Below are 24693 nucleotides of genomic sequence, written 5' to 3'. Positions count from 1 at the left end.
CTCCACTTTGTATGTCTGCCCTAAGCCACTCTCCACACCCTTGGATGGCAATCACCCCGGGTGTCAGGAGAGACAGGATTGGACACTAACGTTTTACGAAATGTTCTTATCTGTAGGTAGTTGTACAAAGGAGTTTCCATTCACTAATGAATACAATGCTTCTTGATCAATGCGATCCCTTTCCACATTCTCCCCAGGCCCTCCCTACCCCAGCCTTCCCTCACTTTTCCTAATTCTTAGGCTATGTATTGAATATTTTTGCCATTTAACAAAGCAGTTTATGAATACAATGCAGCTTATTCTGTGTCATCTCTTCAGCATCTTCACCTCCCTTCCTCCCACCCCTTCCCTGATTTTCTCAATTCCACAATGTATACAATGAATTATTGCCTGCATTCTCACCTCTTCCCCCTTCATTCTTCTACTCCTCCCTCTTGCATGTATCCATCCATGAAATTCTACTCATCCCTCAGAAAGAAATGATATTGTACCATTCATCAGGAAAGTGAAAGACTTGGAAAAAAGTATATTAAATGACATATGCCAGACCCAGAGAAATCCAGGTTGCATGGTTTCTCTCATTTGCAGAAGCTAGAATGTTCCTATAAATCTATGCGTAAACACACTGGCTCTTAGGCAGGTGGTTACATGGTTACAAATGAAGTAACTGATGTGTAATAGACTTCATAGAGAATTCATTTGAATATAAATGTTTGGAAAGAACAAGTCAAAGCCCAATAAAATAATTACAGGAAATGGGCCAATCTCGTCTTTTTAACATAGACTTGAGACTGCCCAAAGAATAATAGAAGAGATCACCCTGAAATGAAGACCCCGCCTGCAACGACAAGGCTGCCATGTGCCTATAGTATATGTCATCTCATGGATCCAGGCTGCCCCCTCGAGTGGTGACAGTGAAAATCAGGTCTCTGGAACCCAGGAGAACCAGAACTGAGACTATGGCTGGCCACATGTCCTGCTCCTTTTCCTTTTCCTTTTCTTCTAATTTAAACCTAATGTACATGTGCATACCAATGATGGCTGATGATGAATTGACATGCCAACTTCTCTTGGTCTCATGCCACATAAAAATGTCCTTCCTCTGTCATCTTCTTTCTTTCCTAATAAATTTTCCTAGCATTTTCACTACACTCACACTGGGGATGACAGATAGAGCTGCACTGACTTTTGGGTAATAAGACCAGGATTTAATTGATCCAGTGGCTCTCTGATGATTTAAACTCAATGTGGAATAAGAAAGGGTAAGGCAGCATACCTGTTCATGTTCATTCATTTTTTCAGTGACACATTCCTCTTTCAAGGGAAAGTTCTCTAATCTAGAGTCAGAATAAATGCCATCAATTTTCAGGTGTGTCAGACCCAATTTCTTCACTCGTGAAGTAAACTACATATTCAGAAAGCTTAATGAGTAATTAATTTGTCACATGGAAGGAATACCTGCCAGCGCTTGCAGAAAGTACATAAAATGTAAGGCTCAATTTTGAATCAGAGCATGATTCACCGGAAAGTGATGCTTTCTTTCCTGTATCAATTCTGTCATTGTCTCTTTTTTGTGCACTATGTCTCCTTCCCATTATAATTAGCTCTTTCCAAAAGAAAAAAGAAAGACACTGATATATCACTCCTATAATCCTAGCTATTCAGGAGGCCATGGAAGAAAAGTCCATGAAACACTTATCTCCAGGCATGGCTCAAGTAGTTGAGAAAAATGGCTAAGGGACAGCACCCACCCCTGAGTTCAAGCTCCAGTACTAGCACTGACACACACACACACACACACACACACACACACACACACACACACACACATTCACACACACACACACACACACACACACAGATAGAAAGAAAAGTGGGGAGAGGGGTTCAGCAATTGAAGAAGGCTTTACCTGTGAGCATGGCAAAGAAGGTGATAGCTACACTTTCTTAATGGCCATGTGCCAGTGAGAGATATTTGGCTTGCCCCATGATCAGAAACTAATCAGATACCTACAATTAGCAAGGGAACACCTGAAATCTTCTGTCTTTCATGCCTTCCCTTGACATTTGAACCACATTCCATGGATTAACAACATTGGCATTGCCATGGAGATTCTGAAGAATGGAGACTCTCGCCTGGTACCAGTGGCTCAGGCCTGGAATTCTTGCTAGGCAGGAGGACGAGATCAGAGAATGGTAGTGCAAAACTAGTCCATGCAGGAAAGTCTGTGAGACTCTTATCTCCAGTTAACCACCCCCCCCAAAAAAAAACCTTCAAGTGGAGCTATTGCTGAAGAGGTAGAGTACCAGCCATTAGCAAAAAAGCTAAAGGATAGTGCCTTGGCCTTGAGTTCAAGCCCTGCCAGTACTAGCACACACACACACACACACACGCACACACGCACACACGAGCACACACACATACATGCACGCACACATATCTAGTAGCATCTCAGAGCCCATCTATCACCTCTTAAACAAAATCTACATTTAACAAGATTCCCAAGTGCTTGGCATGCGCTTTAAAGAATAGAAACAATGAATGCAGACATAGCTGTAGCCCCATTCAACAAATACAAGCTGTGATGGAGGCTTGAAGAATTCTTCCTGCAGTGCCTGGCCTGTCTCTGCCATCCCATTAGGCATGCCCATATCAGAAGTGGTCTTCATACAATGTTGTGTCACACTCCTCATCACAATAGTACAATAGCGTGCTCATTTGTAGCATCTTTTAACTTATAAATGCTTTTACATAAGCTTGTCTGATAATATGGAGCAACTAATCGCAGTACAGTTCCAAACGCGGTGCATTCACAGGAAATTTACAGACACACCAGAAATCAGCTACACAGCAAGCAATGGGGACAGGTCTCTGGCATTAGCTATCACACTCTCTCCCCAACTTCAAGCCATGCATTTCACTGCTCCAAACGCCAATGACTCTGCACTAACCAGCTGATCCTCTGGGGTCAGAATGAACCAGGCTTCACGATGTAGTGGTCCCCACCTGCACTTCTTCACGCACACATCTTTTCACCATATCAAAGAATTACAAGTTTGTTTTCTTTTTAAAAAAATACAGCCAAATATCATTATTGCACAAAAAGGAATGACAATCTCACTATCTGTAGAATTATTACGTATATTTTCAGATCTTTAAAATTCAAAATAATTAACCAGATATGGTGGGAGTATTTGTAATCTAAGCCCTCAGAATGCTGAAGCAGGAAAATTTTGCATTCCAGACCACTTGACACCCAGCAAGTCTACTTCCAATAGTAGATAGGCAGGTAAATAGGTACGTAGGTAGGATAGGTAGGTAGGTAGGCAAATAGAAAGACAGACAGACAGATGTAGGGATTGAACTCAAAGGCTGAGTGTCATCCTTTAGCTTTTTCACTCGAAGCTAACCACCACTTGAGTCACAGCTCCATTTCTGGCTTTATGGTGGATAATTAGAGATAAGAGTCACATGGACTTTCCTACCCAGTCTGGTTTCAAATTGTGATCCTCATATCTTAGCTTCCTAAGATTGCAGGCACAAGCCAACACCTGGCTTGAAAAGTAAAATTTGATATGCCTTTAAAACATCTGCATTAATGTCCACTTTATCCTTTATTTTATTGATGTCTTCACCAAGTGAGCCTAAAATACATAACACTGTATTATCAATGCATACATCCAACAACCAGCGTTAAGTTCTAATACTATTCTCTAAAATAAATATTAATATTATTTTTTAAAAAAATTAAAAGATAAACTGGACACTAGTAGCTTGCACCTGTAATCATAACTAATTAGGAGGCTGAGATGTGAGAATTGTGTTTTGAAACCTGCCAGAGCAGGAACGTCCATAAAACTCTTATGTCCAATTGATCACAAAGAAAGGAAAATAAAAACCAGAAATAGAGATGTGGCTTTAGTAGAAGTGCACTATCTTTAAGCACAAAGGAACAAGACCGGGCCCAGAGTTCAAGTCCTAGGAATGACAAGAAAGAAAGAAAATGTAAAGTTAGTTAATGTAATTGAATATAAAAGTTAAAATGACTTATTTAGAAAGGGTTGGAGAAGAAATGAAGTGTAGAGCTGATGGGGTAGGAGGGTATGTGCCGTATTTCTCTGCCTGGAAGGGTAAGTGGACACTAAGAGGAGTCAGTGTCATTGAGTCACCTGGCAGAGCCACACTGGAATAATTCAAATAAAATGAGTTCACGAATACTGGACTACAGTGCAATGAAGAAAGTATATACCCATGAGTTAACACTGGCATAAATAAAATATTGAATAAATAAAGGACATGGACAAGCTCTTCCACAGAAAATTTTGAAATGTTGGACTCTTCCCTCCGAAGACTTGAGTCAAAAGCAGCCAAATATATAACTTTCCTGTAGAAAGCCTTGCCAGGAAACACAATCAGTGACAAATTCAATCAATTTTAGATGCAACCCCATCTGCAGGCATTCCATAATGATGAAGAAGTGGTTCATTAGGAGGATATTTGACTCATTACTTTGAATCTACTTAATAACAGAGATTTATAAGACAGGAAGTAGGCCAATACAAAATTATCATTCAAATTTTCAACTTTCTCTCAATAATTGGTAGAGCAAACCAGAACAAGAAATCAAATATTAAAATGTATATTGGAATTAAAAAATATTGAACTTTTATGGGTTCATCTAAAATAGTGCTACAGGGAAATGATCGTATATACTACATAAGGAGAAAATAAAGCAAAATCTCTGAGATGAAGCTTTTATCTGGAATACAAACCATAAAAGAAAACTATTAATTTCACCTAGTAAGTCTGTGAGACTTAACATCCACCTAAACACTAAAAATATGGAAGTAGCATTATAGTTCAAATGGTAGAGGGAGAGCCTTAAGCATAAAAGCCAAATAAAGCCCTGAGTTCAAGCTCTAATACTGCTGTGTATGTGTGCATGCGCACGTGCGCACGTGCATACACACACACAAACACATACACACACTTGGCAAAGAAAAAGGAAAGCAATGAATGGAAGAGAAGTTAATATCTGAGCTCTCTCCATCCCTCCTTTATGGTTTCATACCTCTTGACCATCTTTACCAATTACCCACATTATTAGAATTACTGGTTCATTTTTCCATATATTTTATTGTAATTAATAGAAGGGTTACATTATATTCACCTGATAGAAGGTGCATTACTTCACAAACACTGATACCTTTTCTCATACCTTGGTCCCCATTTCCCTCCCCCAATCCCCACCCCTCATCTTGTTTTACCCCCTTCCCTATCCTATTTCAAATAACCAAATATGCATATATCCAATATATCAGATAACAAGGTGAAATACTGTAACAATATGAGAAAATCAAGGGACAGCAAAAGAGATGAGAGATAACATAGAACATTAAGAACAACTATCACTCATTTTATGGCTTTTGTTTCTATATCCTGGAGGTCCTTTCATTTAGCATCATACTATATGGCCTTATGTATCTAGGTTTTGCTCTATTGTAAATCTCTGCTATGAGTGCCCAAGGTTTCTACCGAGTATGACAAATGAGGAAAACCATTGAGCTTATGTTCCTTTGAACATACTTTTGGCTTACTTTACTTAATATGATTTTTCTAAGTCTTTCCATTTCCTTACAAATGGGGCGATATCGTTCTTTATGACTGCAGCATAGAATTCCATTGTGTATAAATACTGCATCTTGTTGATCCACTCATCAACAAAGATATGGTTCCATATCTTTTCTATGGTAAATAGTGCTGCAATGAACATCATTGTGCTAGTGGATTTAGTATGTCTTGTTTTTGGATGATTGGGTAAATGCCAAGTAGCAGAATTGCTGGGTCATAGGGAAGTTCTATGTTTAGTCTTTTGAGGAACTGCCATATTGTTTTCCATTTACTGGCTCATTTTTTCAACCACCTACCTTGAAATTGTGGCACTGGGAAAAGTGTTGACTTCCATATGTTGGCCACATGCACATATAGTCAAAGTTATTAAAGATTTAAGCTGGAAAATGCAAAGAGATGGTATCTACCCACTGTTATTGCTGCAAACAGAAAGAATTACTCATCTGATTTCTCTCTGAAGCATCATTTTATATGGTCATATGTATATAGCTACTGAACAATTGTGATTGTCTGCTAGGATGATCCTAGACATACACTAATTGTTACACATGAGGAAAACCACGGAGCCTATGTTTCTTTGGGTCTGGCTTACTTCACTTAATATGATTTTTTTTCGAAGTCTTTCCATTTCCTTGTGAATGGGGTGATGTCATTCTTTCTGGAAACATAGAATTCTATTGTGTGTGTATACCACATTTTTAGCTCTATTTTAACTACTGAGGCACATCTGGGTTGACTCCACAGCTTAGTCATGGTAAATAACACTGCAGTGAACATAGTTGTGCTGGTGGCTTTAGTGTATCCTTATTTGTGTGTGTCTTGCATTCTAGAAGCAGGATGTATGAAATAACCAAAACAGTAAGACATAATCAGGAATATGTCAGTAGTAAATCCTATACAGAGATAAAAAGCAAGGTGAAGAGACTGGCAGGTTTGCACTAACAAGTAGACTGTGAAGAATTGCTGAGAGGACACCAGCAGAAGAGCATGGAAGTGGAAGAAGTCCACAAAGACAAGAGTAGCTATTGGCCTTCTTACAGCACAGTGAGAATGACTGGATTAGGTCATGAAAAAAAATTAATGAAGATTTTAAGTGAAGTAATCCAGACCAAGAGGCACCAAGGGTACATGTTTTCACTTATTTGTAAAAATTAGATCTAATTTATAAATATATGTGCAGACATATATAGGGCCATATGCAAATACACAGAAACATTAATGCAAGCATGGTAAATGCAAAATTCTAAACTTACAGTTTGATAAGGGGAACACTAAAAAAGCTGGAACTTGAAGTGTTGGGTGGGTGGGACAAGCGGAAAGAACAGGGGAGGGGAGAGTGCAGAAGAATGGAGAAAGTGTGGAAAAAGGATCCATGTATAATGTACAATATGATATAGAGGTATAATGCAATATAAATGTATGATCTGCTATGTAAATATGTGAAGATGGAACTAGGTAACTTGAGAGGGGTGCATACATTTGAGAGATGGGGGTGATGATGAAGGGGTGACATTGCTCAAGATGCTTGGTACTTATAAACTGACAGGTTGCGCTGAAATCCCATGTGCACAACTACTGAAAGACAATAAAAATAGAAAAAGCTGGGTGTTGTTGGTGACTCATGCTTGTAATCCTAGATACCGAGGAGGATAAAATCTGAGTTCATAGCCGTCCAGGGAAGGAAAATCTATGAACCTCTTACTTCCAATTAACCACCAAGAAGCTGGAAGTGGAGCTGTGTGGTTAAGTACTAGCTTTGAGCCAAAAAGCTGAGGGTCAATAGCACCCGGGCCCTGAGCTCAGGATGGGCACAGAAAAGGGAAAGAAAAAGAGAGAAAAAGAGAAAGAGAAGGAAAGAAAGAAAGAAAGAAAGAAAGAAAGAAAGAAAGAAAGAAAGAAAGAAAAGAGAGAGAAGGGAAGGAAAGAGAGAGAGAAGGGAAGGAGGGAGAAAGAAAGAAGCAGAAAGAAAGAGAAAAAAGAAAGTGAAAAAAGAAGGAAGGAGGGAGGGAGGGAGGGAAGGAAGGAAGGAAGGAAGGAAGGAAGGAAGGAAGGAAGGAAGGAAGGAAGGAAATAATCTAAGTAAAGAAACAGAATTTTTCCACTGACTTAAATTTGAGAAAATGCCACCCTTTCCCAAGAGCAGAAATAAGGCAGAAACATTGGTAGCTTTTGCAGAAATCCAGGAAAAGGAAATAAAGGTATACACATGAATGGATTCCAGATTTACTCAGAAAGAAGTGGAAAAGTTTCCTCAGATTCTTGAAAAAAGTCAAGAGATTAAAAATGAAGACACAGAGGCTTCTGGCAAGAAAGCCACTATTTATGATAAATATGTTACCATTTAGTGAATCCAGAAGATCACTAAATGGAAGGTCAGATAGGAAGAGGTAGTGAGCAAGTGAGTATGTGTGTGTGTCAGTGTGTGTCTGTGTTTGTGTATGTTAAAGGAAGGCTCAAGACCATAGTATTATTTTTCAAATTTATCCACAGGGCCAAGGCAGACTCCTTCCTTGAGCTGGTCCTGTTGTGGGAAGAGACCATCCACTTTGAAGTCTTCTTCAAAGTTATCCTTGCTGTAGACATAACATTCTTCATGTCTTTCTTTATGTAGTGAACAGTCCATGCATTGATCCCATAATGGCGGCCTATATCAGTGTGGCTTTTGCCTTCCTTTAACATAGCAAAAATTCCACCTTTTCTTTGATGGTAAGCATCTTTCTCTGGCTCTTGGGTTCACTGCCTGGAGCCTTAGAAGACACAGAATGGGCGACACCTTAGGGCTTGAAATCAATAAAAAATTGATGAAAATTGCACAAAATCACACCACAAAGCAACACTATGTGCAGTGATCAGACATCTATGGTGTGGACAAGGACTGATGTTGAATGTGTGGGCTCAGTGAGAGAAAGCAAACAGACTGATGCCATGGCCACTGAGCCAAGCAGCACCCGGATACAGAGCACAATTCTGTGGTTTCTCACCATTCCATCAGCCAATAGGGTGCTGTGTACAATCTCACATTGACACACTGGCGCGAGTGGTAGTGGCATACTGTATTCCCATCGTGAACAGCACAATATTCATCTGCTGATGAAACACATTGCATTTTATTTTAATTTAATAATCTTTTACTATGTTTGGATGGACATTTTTTATATTTTTATATGGTTTTAAAATTTTTTCAGCAAAATAATTCACATCATTAATGTTGTATAAATACCTTATAGTGCTAAACCCCACAATATCATGAAAATTCCATGATACAGAACTTTATATATATATATGTATGTATGTATAAATAGAGTGAATCTGCAATAAGTGAACCATGATATAGTGTGGGATAACTGTATTGTTCAACACAATGAAAATAACTTAACCTGTGATATGCGGTAATGATCAGGCTTCAGTAAAATCCTACTTTTGGTGTCTAAACTCTAAGATCTCTTGTTTTTCATTGCTTTTTTTTCCCTGAAAGGCTTAGACCCAATTATTATCTCAGAGATGAATAGTATTCTGTAATAGTATTTTTCTTAGTTGTTGAGTTAGTCAATGACCTTTATTTAATCATGTGGATTTACCAAAGGATGAGAAAATGACCTGTAATTTCCATTATAACTGAGCACATTATTATAACACAATATGTATGCAAAGTGAATATTTAATAATGTAATATGACAATTAGTATTCATAACCAGACATTCCTATCTCAATTCTATTGAGAAAAACTTTATTAGCTTTAGGGGAAGGTATGATATTTTGAGAAGATATCATTCCAGAAATATTCTAAAATAAGGACTAGTTAAAATTCTTTTTCCAGTTATTTTTGGTAAAAACCTAAATTTGCCACTTCCTTTTGTGCATTCCTTCCTGAGTGCTCTTCATCCACAGTGTTCTCTGAACACAATTCATGAGGAAATATTTTGGTAGAAATCTGTCAGTATCAGTATGCTAAAATCCTACCAACGACGCTGCAAGAGGTTGGCTAGGAACATTTCACATGAATAACATGCATTATTGGAAGAAAGAAAATGTTATGTAGGAGGCAGTTTAAGATGTTGCATATCCTGATGCTTAAATAGAGGGTTAAAGTTTAAAAAATAATAGAGGACCTTTGAAAACAGTACTGGGGCTTAAAGTCAGGGCCTAGACACTGTCTCTTGAATCACAGCTCTATTTCTGGTTTTTTGGTGGTTAACTGCAGACTTTCCTGAGGAGGACAAACTGCAACCAGTGTCCTTGGATCTCATTCTCCTGAGTAGTGAGGATTATAGGCATGAGCCACTAGCACCCAGAAACTTCCTAACCATAAAATAATTTCTCAATGGTTTTTATCTACAGTAAAACTAAGATAAAACTATATAATTTAATGATTCATAGAAACCAAGACTGGAGCCCTCAAGTTTATATGTATAGGAAGGATGCCAATCTCCTTTCTTGTACATACCCCTATTTACCCAGATAACACATTTTCTCTTAGAAATGACAACTTCCTTAATGTTCACCAAGTCCTTGAACACAGTTGTCAAGTGAAATTTCTGCTATGGTCAGGGCAACTAAACTAACACATGTCACGATGCTAAACTACAAGGTAGATTGATAGAAAGGTCATTTCTTCATTTGATCCCTGCTCATTCCATTATTCTGACTACTATCTCCTAAGTATGTATTAGCTGGAAAGTATGTTTGCTCACTGATGGACAGACAATAAAACAATTGCAATACTTATTTAATAAATGGTAAAATAAGGCTTGTGATTTCAGAATGCCTTGGATCGTATCCATGACACAAGGCCAGTGAATTTTCAAGCAACCAACAAATCATGCCCTGTTTTCAGAAATGGATGCGTTCTACACTCTTTGGCAAGAAGGTGATATAAAATTAATATGATCTGATTTGGTCCCCGAATGACTAGAGCATAGCATGTGTCACCAAAATATTCCAAAACTTTCTGTTGAAGTTTAACATGCCTACAGTTGATAAGAATTATCATTATCTATAAATTTAGAACACCAAATTTAATTTCCTTGTATTGTGTGCCCATCACTGATAATTTTTACTTGTAGCTTAAATCTTCACACATATAAATATATGTTGAAAGGAGAGCGCAGCAATGGAATATTTAAACAGAAATTCTAAATCCAATGAAGTCTGTCTGAAACTTATTTTTTAACCCAATCAGAGAACTTGCCATGCTCCATTTTCCTTTGTTAGAGGGAAGATTTAGAATTGGAGGTCAAAATCTGTTGGTTTAAGCCAATAAGATATGGTTCAGAGTAGTCCAAATTCTCCAGAGAAAATACACTCAGTAGAATAACAGGGGATGCAGCTGATTGGTCTAGATAGTTGAACACTGGAAAGTTCAGCACTGGACCTCTACATACAGGAGAGCCTGAGAAATCAGTAGCTGCTCAATGCAAGAGCAGATGGTCACAGAATAAAGAGAATAAGGAAGCAGCCCCATCCAAGGCTGACAGCCTCGCACGCTTTTGAGGGATCCTGCTGTGGATCTCAGGGGAAGACTGGCGATGCTGGGTCCCAAGCCCATGAGCAGAAGCCACAGATTCACTTCTTACTAGTGGAGCTTGCTGGCATCCCTTGGCAGTCTCCTTTTTGTTCAGTCTGGGCCAAGTCTCTTCCCATAGTCAAGGCAGCTTTCCACGCCCCTCCAGTTCCTGTCTCACCTATACAATACCTGTATTGGAACACCTGGAAGGGGGTTTTACTAACTTCCTAGGCAGCTTTTAACAAAGGAGAAGGTGCAGATGACTTAGAAAATGACTTTTTAGATGAGACACCAAAGTTATGATTCATAAAAGAAATTTAATTTTAATTAAAATTAAATTGTTCTGCTATGTCCTAAGCACTGGTATCTCCGGCCTATATTCCTTAGAAGACTGGGATCTAGAGGATCAAGGTTTGAAATCCATCTGGGATGAAAAGTCCTTGAGATTCCTTCTCCAATTCACTAGCACAAACTGGACTGAAGACATAGCTCAAGTGGTAGAACATCAGTATTGAGCAAGCAAGTCAAGCAAGCCCCAGGTCCTTGAGTTCAAGGCCTAGTATTGGCTAAAATAAATAAATAAGTAACCAAAATTGTTTTATAAAAATGAAGGGTAAGGGGCTGAGAATTTGGCCTAGTTGGTAGAGTGCTAGCCTAACATGTATGAAGCCCTGGGTTCGGTTCTTCGGTACCACATACACAGAAAAAGCCAGAAGTGGTGCTGTGGTTCAAGTGACAGAGCACTAGCCTTGAGCTAAGAGTGTCCAAGGACAGTTCTCAGGCCCTGAGTTCCAGCCCCAGGACTGGCAAAAAAAAGGGGGGGTGGGGAGATAAGCCATAGATGAGCAAAACAATTTTCAAAACACATACCAGTTGAAGAATTGCTATCAAAAATATGCAAAGAATATGTAAACCTCAAAAATAAGAAAAAAAGGCAAGTACTGGTGCCCCACACCTGTAATCCTAGCTACTCAAGAGGCTGAGATCTGAGGATCAGGGTTCAAATCCATCCCTGACGTGAAATTCCATGACACTCTTATCTCCAATTAACTACCAAAAATCAGAAGTGGCTGTGTGTTTCAGGTGGTAGAGCACTAGCCTTGAGCTGAAGTACTCAGCGGCAGCACCCAGCCCAGAGTTCAAGTCCCATGACCAACAAAAGAAAGAGAGAAAGAGAGAAAGAAAGAAAAAAGAAAGAAAGGAAAAAAAAATTCATAAAATTGGCAAACATTAACAGGCACCTTACCAAATACACGCAGTTGGCAAATAGACATATGAAAAGACACCTTGCAGGATGTCGTCAAGAAAATATTACATACATATATTATATAGAGACATATACAGGGTCCTATGCATATATACACAAACATATTTAACATTTGGGATACACGGAAGGATTATAATGGCATAATTCCTTTGAAAAAAAACTAACGTACTGTTTAACAAATGAATATCTGGAAGCTGGAATTTGAGAGAATGAAATCAAGGCAGATTAGATGAATGGAGACAGGAAGGATAGTGAGTGCAGTCAGGAATACTGAATGTACACATGTGAAAATGGAGCCAGGTATGTTGAATGGTTGGGTGGGTTTAAGAGAGAGACATGGAGAAGAGTAATGGAAGAGACAACCCTGATCAAAATGAATTGTACTCATTAACTGATGTGTGGACTTGAAATTCCTGTGTACAACTACTTATAGATAATTTAAAAATTAATGAAAGGTAAAAGCAAAAGGAAGAAAATGTAATAAAAATCATACATCATTTGTGTATATCAGATTGTACCAAATCTAGAACAGTGACTACTCCAGATATGTCTTTAATTTTGTTTGAAACACTTTTTCAATATTTCGTTATTTTGGTGGTACTGGGACTTGAACTCAGGATCATGTGTTTGCTAGGCATGTGCTCTACCACTGATTCATATCTTCAGTGGAGATTTTTTTCTGCATTGGTTATTTTTGAACAGTGGGGTTAAAAGAATAGGATCCTGCTGTAATCTAAAGTCTGTAAGGCTCTTATATTCAATTAAATGCCAATAGGTAAAAAGTGGAGCTGTGGCTCAAGTGGTCAAGTGGTAGAGTACCAGCCTTGAGCAAAAAGCTCACAGACTGTGCTCACGCCCTGAGTTCAAGTCCTAGGACTGGTATAAAAAAGAGAAAGAGGGCTGGGAGTTTGGCCTAGTGGTAGAGTGCTTGCCTAGCATGCATGAAGACCTGAGTTTGATTCCTCAGTACCATATACATAGAAAAAAGCCAGAAATGGTGCTGAGGCTCAAGTGGTAGAGCTCCTAGCCTTGAGAAAGTCCAAGGACAGTGCTCAGGCCATGAGCACAAGCCCAGGACTGGCAAAAAAAAAAAAGAGAAAGAAACAAAAGAGTATTTCATTGATTCTAACTATTATCTTTAAATAGTTGTCCAAAGGATTTGCATTTAACAAAGTAGTTTTCAAATAAATATATCTTGATCAATGTCACCTCTTTCAACATTCTCACTGACCCCTTCTTACTCACCTCTTCTCTCACTCTTCTTAATTTTGAAGTATATACATTGGATTCTTGTCTGCATTTCTCCTCTCTTCTCCTCTTCATTCTTCTAACCCTTTCCCCTTGACCCCAAGATATTCCTTTTGAGTACTTGCTTCCTGGTGTTTTATTCTGCTGAGCTTTGATTTTGCCTTTCTAAAGATTGCATTTCTTGAGATCTGCCCTGGATCTACCTTACTGCATATGATACATCTGTATACACTCTCATACAACCCAATATACTCACATGTTTAAGCTAAATCTAGCTGGCGCAGGAGGCTGAGATGATTGCAATTCAAAACCAGACTGGGCAAGAAAGTCTATAAGACTCTTAGCTCTAATTAACTTCCAAAAAACTGGAATTGAAGCTCTAGCTCCAGTGGCAGAGCCAAGCTCTGAGTTCAAGCCCCAGTACTAGCACACACACACACACACACACACACACACACACACACACACACATGCACAAACACACAAGTACACACAAGAAGCTTGTGAAGTTAGTCACCACATATGTATGAATGGGCTAGAAATTATTTGTGCTGTTTTTTCCTCTATTTTCTTTTTTTTTTGCCATTCCTGGACCTTGAACTCAGGTCCTAAGCACTGCCCTTGGGCTTTCTCAAGGCGAGAACTCTACCACTTGAGCCACAGCACCATTTCCAGATTTTTCTATGTATGTGGTGCTGAGAAATCGAACCCAGGTCTTCGTGCATGCTAGCCAAGCACTCTACCACGAGGCCAAACTCCCGACTCCTTCCTCTATTTTCTAAGCAACTGTATTTCTGAAATTATTTTTATATAATTTTATTATCTTTGAGTATCTGTATACAAGGTGGATTTCAATTCAACATGTCAATTTGTGTGTACAGCGCATCTTGACCGATGCCATCCTTTCCATCATTCTCCCAGCCACACTTCTCCCCTCCACTTTCCTTGTTCCATTGTCCTAGGTGTACACTGAATATCATGACTGCTTTTGGCCAGCTTCCTGATATGCATTGTGAGATTGTCAGTTGTTCAAATGACTTACACCATTGGAGTTCTGACCCCTGTTATCCCACACTTCCACATAGGAGAGAAATAATACATATCCCGTATCTCTCTGGGCCTGATTTATTTCACTTAGCATGATTATTTTCCAGGTTCATTCATTTCTTTGCAATGACGTAATACCATCCTTCCTGATGGTGAATAAAGTTCTGTTGCAAATATACTACATAACCTGGCTGGTTATATACCTTGGCTATACTGAAAGTGCATTACTGAACATAAATGGTCGTACAACTGGCTTTACTGTATCCCGACTTGCAATCTCTTGCATCTATGCCTAAGAATGGCATGGTAGTTTGGGTAGATTTATATTTCATTCTTTTTGTTTTTTAGGAATCTCCAAGGATTCAGAATGAAGACAGAGACTACCTCGCAGCCAAGGTGTGTGTTGGTATGGTACAGAAAGGAGCTTGCTTCTAATCCTGACCACAGCACCTGCAGGGGGAATGAAGGACAGAGGAACTAGGAGGAGGTGAGCTAAGTAGTGAAGGGAAATTGGAGCAGAAACAGATGACTAGAAGCATGACTATTGAACTAGAGGAGGATAAATGGAGAAGAAAAGCAAGGGAAGATGAAAGTACTGAGATCCTGTTAGTTGGTATAAGATGGGAATTGATCATGATTGCACAATAAAAATGATCACAAGAACACATGACATATAAGAGTAAAGAACTATGAGACAGGAAAGAAGTCTTTTGGAAGATATAAAAAAAATGAGCCTGCCCCAGAGCACAGTAGGAGGAAGGGTGTGAGACAGATTGAAGGACTTCTCTGCACATAGGATGGAAAGAAGCATGTCTAGTGTGAATGTATGTGTGCATTTCCTGATGGGCACATTGGAAGCTCCCTGGGGATGAATCTGTCTTCTTATAAACAATTAAATAAAGTCACCCATGGAGACTAGTGATATGAAAGACTATCAGTCACCAAGAAAAGATGGAGATTACCATGCTAAACCAATGAAATCCTGTGTTTCAGCAGAAAAAGAAACCAATAATTCAATAAGCTGTTTCTCCCTGCTGCTGTTTGTTTTTTCCTAGAAGAAAATGGTTTTAAAGAGAATCTATGGAAAAATCTATAAAGAAGGAAGTTGTGTTGGCTGAAAATTTGATTAAAGAATAGGGAAAATATTTCTATAAATATATAGTGTAAAAACAAGTGTACCTCCTTCCTTCCATCCTTCTCTCCTTCCTTCCTTCCTTCCTTCCTTCCTTCCTTCCTTCCTTCCTTCCTTCCTTCCTTCCCTCTCTCCTTTTCTTCTCTTTTATTTTATTTTATTTTATTTTATTTTTTGTGCTTTTCCTGGGGCTTGAAATCAGGGCCTGGGTCCTGTCTCTTAGATTTTTTTGTCTAATGCTAGAACTCTACCACTTGAGCCATAGCTCTACTTTCCAGCGTTTTTCTTTGCCAGTCCTGGACCTCAAACTAAGGGCCTGAGCACTGTCCTTGGACTTTCTCAAGGCTAGAGCTCTACCACTTGACCCACAGCACCATTTCCGACTTTTTCTATGTATGTGGTACCAGGGAATCGAACCCAGATCTTCATGCATGCTAGGTAAGCACTCTACCACTAGGCCAAAATCCCAGCCCCTGCCTGGGATAACTTTGAACTGTGATCCTCAGATCTCAGCTTCCTGAATAGCTAGATTACAGACATGAGCCACCAGTGCCCAGTTTTTCCTTCCTTCTTGCTTTTCTTCTCCTTCCTTCCTTTCTTCTATTCTTCCTCCTTTTTCTCTCTTTATCTTTCCTTTTCTTCTGTCATTCATTCTTTCAAAAATCACTCAAGATATATATGTATATACGTATATATACGTATATTATGTGTGTATATATATATGTATATACATATATATCTATTACATTTTTACTTTTCTAAATCCAATGGATACAATGATGTTCTCACATAACTTATATTTCAGTGAAGACAACATTTTCTCAGACCTAAACATGTCATTGCTGAGAAAAATGAGATGAAAATGGTTAAAGATTAACCCATTAGATTGGAATAGTTGTAGTGACTTTAGTCAAAAATGAAGTTCTCAAACAAAAATCTTGGGTTGTCTGATAAGCATCAAATTTTCAGCCATCTCAGAATCTACAGTGTAGGGAAATAATGCCTTCTTTTCTAAATATCTATCCCATCTTCTGCTTCCCAAAGAAATTACATCTTTAATTGTATACACTATATAGCTATTGTGAAATGTGCCTGTTATGTAACAGCATGTTATTAATATAATTCAAATTCATTTGCTTTATTTAGTTGTCATTTTAAAGTCCCAGTCCTGGCATTTATCTTGATTTATTGTGTATAAGAATAATTTATCACTTCAATTATACACTACATGCTGTGCTGTCACTGTAGCCTTTATATGCTCATTTTGTTAAAACTTTGTTTCACGCAAGACCCATATGCCTCTGTTGCCATTTTGTAGCTTTATCTCACAATCAATGTCTTGCAAGTGGTTTTTGATAAAGCAGAGCTTCTCCTAAGGAGCTGAGCCAAGAGCTGCTCACTGGCCCTGCTACACAAGGGTTAACACTCAATTCCCACCTCATGCTTTTAAAAAAATTATCTTTAAATAGTTGTACAAAGGAGGTGCCACACAACAGAGCAGTTTTCAAATACAATGCAATTCTTACCTCATTGTCTCTCCCACCACAGTGAAGCAAGATGTGACTATCTCATACTAAACTGTGAGTTTGCTTAAAGAATGGAAGATTTCACTTCTTCCACGTGAAGAATTACAACAGTGCTCTGTGCTCTGTGAGTATTGATGGACTAAATGGATTCCAGGAAGAATTTTTTCATGCTAGGTTCAATCACAGCGCTCTTTTGGAAAACACAGAAAAATGACAGGAATTCAAAAATGTCACACAAGAACCTAAGGAAACTAGTGTGATTACTCTGAATTGTGACTGAGCTACACACATGTATAACCTGAATCTCCTTGCTGCAGACTTTTTTCCTATGGTCCTATTATCACAGTAACGATGGAAGCAGAGACAGGTGGTCAGTTAATATAATCTCATCTTGAACATACTTATTATGCAATGACTCCTATGGACATATCCTGACTCATCTGACCTTAAAAGAACCCTGGGCTGTTAATATATTTTTTAATTATACTATAATATTGTTTCTTTTTTGTTTGTTTTATTTTGAAGAAGTAAAGTTAATTGCACAATGAGAGTTTATTGTAGTATATATGACACAGACACAATGTACTTTGATTAAATTTACTCCATCATGATGTGTGTGTATGTGTCGGGGGAAGTGTACTGGGGTTTGAACATAGTGCCTCAGAGTAGCCTTTACCACATGAACCATGGCTGGAGCCCTTTCCTTGCTTTTGTTACTTTGTTTCTAGGGCCTCAATATGGATGCTTCTAGCCCTTACTTCCCCAAAAATAACAGAATCCAACATGGCTGGGTGTTGAAGGAAGTGAGACTGGACAAGTTCTAAATTCATATAATTATGCAAAAGTAAAGAAAATAAGCTTTACTGGTCATATCCAAAGTCAAGTCTAGAAAAGAATAAGTCTGGATCCCAGAGGCAAAGAAGAATAGTAGTAGTAATAGTAATAATAATAATAATGTAAAAATTATAAAATCAAGGGACAATACATGCAGACAATAATGTAGGAGGAAGAATTTAACATTTACCTCAATAAGATAAAAATAAATAAGAATTTAGTGGTTATTTTAATAAGAATAAAATTATGTATAAAAATACCTAGAATCACACTCACCTTGGCTGCAAATGCTATTCGGTATTATATTCTATACACTATTTAGTTTTCACACGAATAACTGCAAAGAAATTTCCCAGAAGACTATGATAGTTATTGCTTTTATTTCCATTCACCTTCATTGGTGATATGCGTACCGGCAAGCCCAGTTCTGGACAGAGACGCTTCACAGTGCAGCAGTTTTCTGTTCTCATTGGTTGGTCATCCATGCCAATTGGATGACTCTCCTGCCATAACAAATATTTAAGAGACAGGCTCCAATAGCTCGTGCCTAGAGGCCTAGATCCTTTGGAAGTGTAGATTGCAATGTGAGAGTAGCTCAGGCAAAAAGTACAGAATTCCCCATGTCAATCAATAGGCGGGATGGCTCATACCTGCTGTCATTTCAGCTCCGTGGGAAGGCGAGAGCTGGAGGAGTGTAACTGCAAACCAGCTCAGGCAAAGAAAGTTTGTGAGACTCCACTCAACAGAAGAGCTGGTATAGTGGTACACATGCCCCTGGCCTCCCAACTACAATATGAAGAGTAAAAAGTCAGAGGATCAGAATCCAGAGCAGCTCATACAAGAAGAAGACTCCATCTCAAAAACAACCATAAGCAAAAGAGCTGGGGATGTGGCACCAGTGTAGATCACCCACACACATAGCACAGAGGAAGCCCTGAGTTCAAGCACTAGTAGCACATAAAAGGAAAAAGGGGGCCACATAACTTAGTCTCACTAAGCAATGTAAAATATTTGCAATTATATTGTCAATTTGCTGCAAAGCATATTTAAATTTAAATCACATATTAAAGTTGAAATCATGCATATCAAAATGAGTGAGAAGATAAATAATTTCAATTTCTGGAGATTGCAGAAGCTAAAGACCACATCATTGTTAATGCTATATCAATCTACTTTGAGCCAAATGCTGCAAATTCATTTATTCACCCTGGGAATATTGTCACGCTGTCATCCACACAGGCTGCCACAACTAAACATTACAGACCAGGGGCCTTACACAGCAGGCATTTGATTTCTTTCTGTCCTGGAGGCTGGAAGGGACAGGTTGGGGGTGAATAGCGTTCAGTTTCTGATGACAACTAGTAGAAGGCCACCTACTTCCTAGAGTCCTCCTAGAGTCTTTCCCTGAGCAGTACAGACAAATCTCTTCTCCTATTAGTGCCTATCTCATTGCCTCTTAAAGGGCCTATCTCCAAGTATAAAGCCCCTTGAATGTGGAAGGGTCAGGAAATCCTCCACATACGAGTCTTAGGATCAACAGATTCAAGTTCCTCACTCAAGTCCCCGCAGACTCATAGCTGCAAACAAGAAAGGTTTTGTGGGAGGCATTTTATTAACTTGGCTAAGTTAATAAACTTTAATACACTTAGAAGGGTTATGATAACGCCTCACCATGAAATTCACAGTAAGTCATGAAGGAGGTGATCTTTGTGAAGGGGACAGGATTCCATTAGAAAAGTGGTTATCTGGGTTTGGAGTGATGGGGCTTAATATTCTGAGCTTGTGCCAAAAGAATTAGAAACTAAATTTCACACTCCATTTGTGTAAGACTTCTGTAATTAAGTCTAATAATCTTTCTAAAATGTCATATAGTAGCAGCTTTCTAGAGTGGATTGATAAATAATGTATAGACATCTAATGTGCTTTGAAATACAGGCAATATCTGGATACAGTCAAAACCCCGTAATAAATCAGGAAACTTTTGACAGATATTTGGGTATCTTAATAAATGAAAACTGTTGTAGTATTTTAGAGTAGAAATATCTCAAAGGACAGAAAAATCGGTACTAGTGTTTTGAGAAATTATCAAAGAAAATGTATGAAAACACTCAGCTTAGCAACTGAATGACCTCACCAATTATTTGGGCTCTGAGTTCCTTCTGTCTTTCCTAACCAGCCAAAAATCATTTACTCTGGACATTTTTTCTGATTGAGTAAACACAGAAAACTTTAACATTAATACATTAACACTTGATATACCATTAAAATTAATCAACATATTATTTCTCCCTCTCCCTCTCCTTCTTCCCCTCCCTTTCCTTCTTCCCCTCCCTCTCCCTTCTTCTCTCTCTCCCCCCCCTCTCTCCCTCCTTCCTTTCTTCCCTCCCTCTCTTGCTTTTAGTTCTATAGACTTGGTGATCTAAAAAGAAGGTTAAAATATTGTAAGCATTTCTTTATTTCATTATGTGGTTTTCACACTTGTGGAAATTATACATGATTTCATAATCAATTTATTAAAGATTATAGGCTGCCAAAATCATGCAAGCCAGCATAGGACACCAATAAACAAAGAAGGTGTGAGCATTTATGCTCCTATTTATGGATGCATGGATGTGTTTTCTGCTTTCAGTGAGGATGTCTGGGAAATTCTTGTAACACTTTAGGGGGTACCTGAATTTCATATGAGCTTAGAATTGGATCACAGCAAGACACATTCCTATACCAGAACTGCAAGCCTCATGAGCACAGACAGCTAAGTCATTCCCAAAAGAAAATATTTTCCCACCCCAATGGTTCCAGTTTTAGAATCACACAGTTACTGTAGAATAAAAGCTAGAGCTGACATTTTTCTTTGTGCTAGGATATTTCAATTTCAGCAGTACTTTCAAATTAGTATAATGAATGACATCAATAAGGTATGTGCTATTGACAGATCCTTCACAGCCAGGCCCAGTGGCTCATGCGTAAATTCTGTTACTCAGGAAGTAGAGATTGGGAGCATCATACAAAACAAAGCTAGCTCTGAGGAAAATTAGCAAGCACCCCTCTTAACAAAATAGACCAGGCATAGTATTTATCACACAATCTGTGGTCAACGCTACACTCTGCTGGAAGCAGAAGCATAGTCTGGTCTTTGGCCAGGTTTGAGAATCTATTGGAAAAATGATTTTAAGTGAGAAGATAACTACCCCTTCCTTTCTTCCTTCTTTCCTCCCTTCTTTCTTTCTTCCTCCTCTTTCTTTCTTTTCTCTCTTCCTGTCTAGACAAGTTTTCATTAAGTAGCCCAAGCTGGCCTTCAACTCTTAACCCTTCTATTTAGCCTCCCAAGTGATAAGATTAGAGACGCGGGCCACTACCATTCAGCTCTCAACTTATTTCTCTGTCTGTCTGTCTGTCTGTCTGTCTGTCTGTCTGTCTGTCTAATTTTGCTGGCCCAGCAAACTTTCCTGTTTCGGCTGCCTTTAACTGATACTTAGATCTCAGCCTCCTGAGTAACTAAGATTACAGGTGTGAGCCACCAGCATCCCACTCTCTCCATATTTCTAAATAATTAAAACCTATCAAGAATAAAACAACAAACCGTGTTGTAAATTTATATTGCTATTGTTGTTTGGCAGCACTGCTATTTGAATCCATGAAAATATTGGTGACATTACTTGGCAGCAGTAGGAATGTAACTTACTCTAGCCAATATAAAATCATTATGGAGAATTCCACATGATCCAGCACTGTCACTTCTGGATACAAACTCAAAAGAACAGAACTCAGCATGTCACAAACCTATGTTTAGCATGGTACTGTTCACCATAGCAAAACTGTGGGTTAGAAAATGTGGCCCTTGTGATCCCCTCCTAAGAATAAGAATATCCTCCTTTAGTCTCTCTGTGTGAATGTTTAGAGTCCTGTTTATCATGGTCAAGGGTAATTGTTTGTCTTTTACTATCCATTGGAGATTTTTATTGCCTGTCCTGGGGCTTGAACTCAGGGCCTGAGTGCTATTCTTGGATATATTTTGCTCAAGGCTAGATCTCTACCACTTGAGCCATAGCAACACTTCCAGTTTTTTCTGAGTATGTTGTACCCAGGAATTGAACCCAGGGCTTCATTCATGCTACCCAAGCACCCTATCACCAGGCTGTGCTCCCTGCCCTACTTGTAGATTTATAGGCACATTATTACAAATGGGGGAAAACATGCACCTTGTTTCTTTGGGTCTGGTTTATTTTGCTTAATATATTTTTCCAAACCTTTCCATTTCCATACAAATGAGACAATATAATTTTTTCTGATAGAAGCATAGAATTACACTGTGTATATATACCACATACGAAGTGATGCTTATCAAAATGAACCACAAGAAATGGAAATAAGAAATGGTTTTCTTGTATGCCAACAATAAGAAGAGCAAGGCAGAAATCAGGAAAGCAACTCCTTTTGCAATAGCCTCAAAGAAAATAAAAAAAAAACTTAGGAATTAATTAAGGATGTAAAGGACCTATATGATGAAAACTTTAAAAAATCTGGGAAAGGAAATTAAAGCAGAACTGAGGAAGTGGAAAAACCTCCCATGCTTCTGGATTGGAAGAATTAACATCCTGAAAATGGCAATCCTGCCAAGGGTAATCTACAAATCCAGTGCAATATCATCAATATCCCAATGTCATTCTTTATGGAAATAGAAGAGGCAATCCAAAATTTCATATGGAATAATAAAAGGCACTGTATAGTAAAAACAATCCTTAGCAGCAAAAACAGTGCAGGAAGAATATCAATACCAAACTTTAGATTCTACTGCAGAGCTATAGTAATCAAAACAGCTTGGTACTGGCCTAAGAACAGGCCTGAGGATGAATGGAATAGAACTGAAGACCCAGAAATCAACCCACAGACCTATGTCCACCTAATCTTTGATAAAAGAGCAAAAAAATAGAATAGAAGAAAGGCAGCCTTTCAACACGTGGCGCTGGCAGAAATGGTTAAATACTGGCAGAAAACAAAAGTTGGATCCTTCTGTTTCTCCCTGCACCAGAATTAATTCCAAATGGATCAAAGACCTTGAGGTAAAAGCAGATACCCTGAAAACTTTACAGGAAGGAGTAGGAGATACACTAGGTCTCCTTGACACAGGTCAAAACTTTCTTAATAAGGACCAAGAAACACAACAAATCAGAGAAAGTCTGGATAAGTGGGACTGCATTAAACTGCAGAGCTTCTGTATGGAAAAGGGCATAGCTAGCAAGTTAAATAGAAAGCCCACAGAATGGGAGAAGATCTTCACTAGCCATACAACAGACAAGGGCCTCATATCTAAAATATATCAACAGCTAAAAAATTTTGAATCTCTCAAAAATAAATCCTCAAAGAAGAAATCATCCCATTAAAATGTGAACTAAAAACTTAGAGTCTTCTCTGAAGGGGAAATAAAAATGGCCTAGAGACACATGAAGCAATCTTTGACATCTCTGGCCATATGAGAAATGCGAATCAAAACAACTTTGTGATTCCTCCTCACTCCAGTTAGAACTATCATTATCAAAAAATCTCTAATAACAACAGATGCTGCAGGGATGTGGCCAGGAGGGATCACTACTACATTGTTGGTGGGAATGTAAACTGGTTCAAGCATTCTGGAAAGCAGTATGACAGTTTCTTAAAAGACTAAACATAGACCTCCCCTATGACCCAGTAATCCCATTCCTTGCCATTTACCCAAATGTCTAGAAGCAAGGACATACTAAAACCACTAGCACAACGGTGTTCATTGCAGCATTATTTACCATAGCAAAGATATGGAACCAACCTGGATGCCCCTCTGTAGATGATTGGATAAAGAAAATGTCGTATTTATTCACAATGGAATTCTATGCTGCCATCAGAAAGATTGACTTCACCCCATTCAAAAGGAAATGGAAAAAATTGGAAAGAATCATATTAAGTGAAGTAAGCCAGACCCAAAGGAAAATAGTCTTAGTGGTTTCCCTCATTTGTAATAATTAGTACACATCTAGGACTCTCTTAGCAAAGGATGACAATAGCTCAAAAGCTATGTACATAGCTTTAGTCTCATATAGGATGAGACTAAATGAAATGAACTCTAGGATATGGAAACAAGAGGTTTATCTTTGTGATTGTTTTCCTTAATATAGTGTTATTTCTTTTCTCTTTTTTCCCCTGATGGTTAATCTCATAGTTACTGTATCTGACTTTGTTACCTGGTATATTGTATATACATTTATTTGAATATTTGAAATAGGAAAGGGAAGGGGGAAAACAAGATGATTGGGAGGGGGTGAAGGGTGGGAAATGGGGACAAAAACATGAGAAGGGATATCAATGTTTGAGAAGTAATGTACCCACTACCTGACGAATATACATGTAATCCCCTTATACATTAGGCTGACAATATAAAAAAGAAAGAAATGGAAGCAAGAGGTTGTTTGTTTTATTTTTATACTTTTTATTGTTTTGTCACTTCATAATTTTTTGTTTTGTTTGTATATAAGC

This window comes from Megascapheus bottae, chromosome 8 (genome assembly GCF_031878675.1).
Source record: "Megascapheus bottae isolate mThoBot1 chromosome 8, mThoBot2.hap1, whole genome shotgun sequence".
Taxonomy (NCBI): Eukaryota; Metazoa; Chordata; class Mammalia; order Rodentia; family Geomyidae; genus Megascapheus; species Megascapheus bottae.
This window is presented reverse-complemented; position numbering follows the sequence as displayed.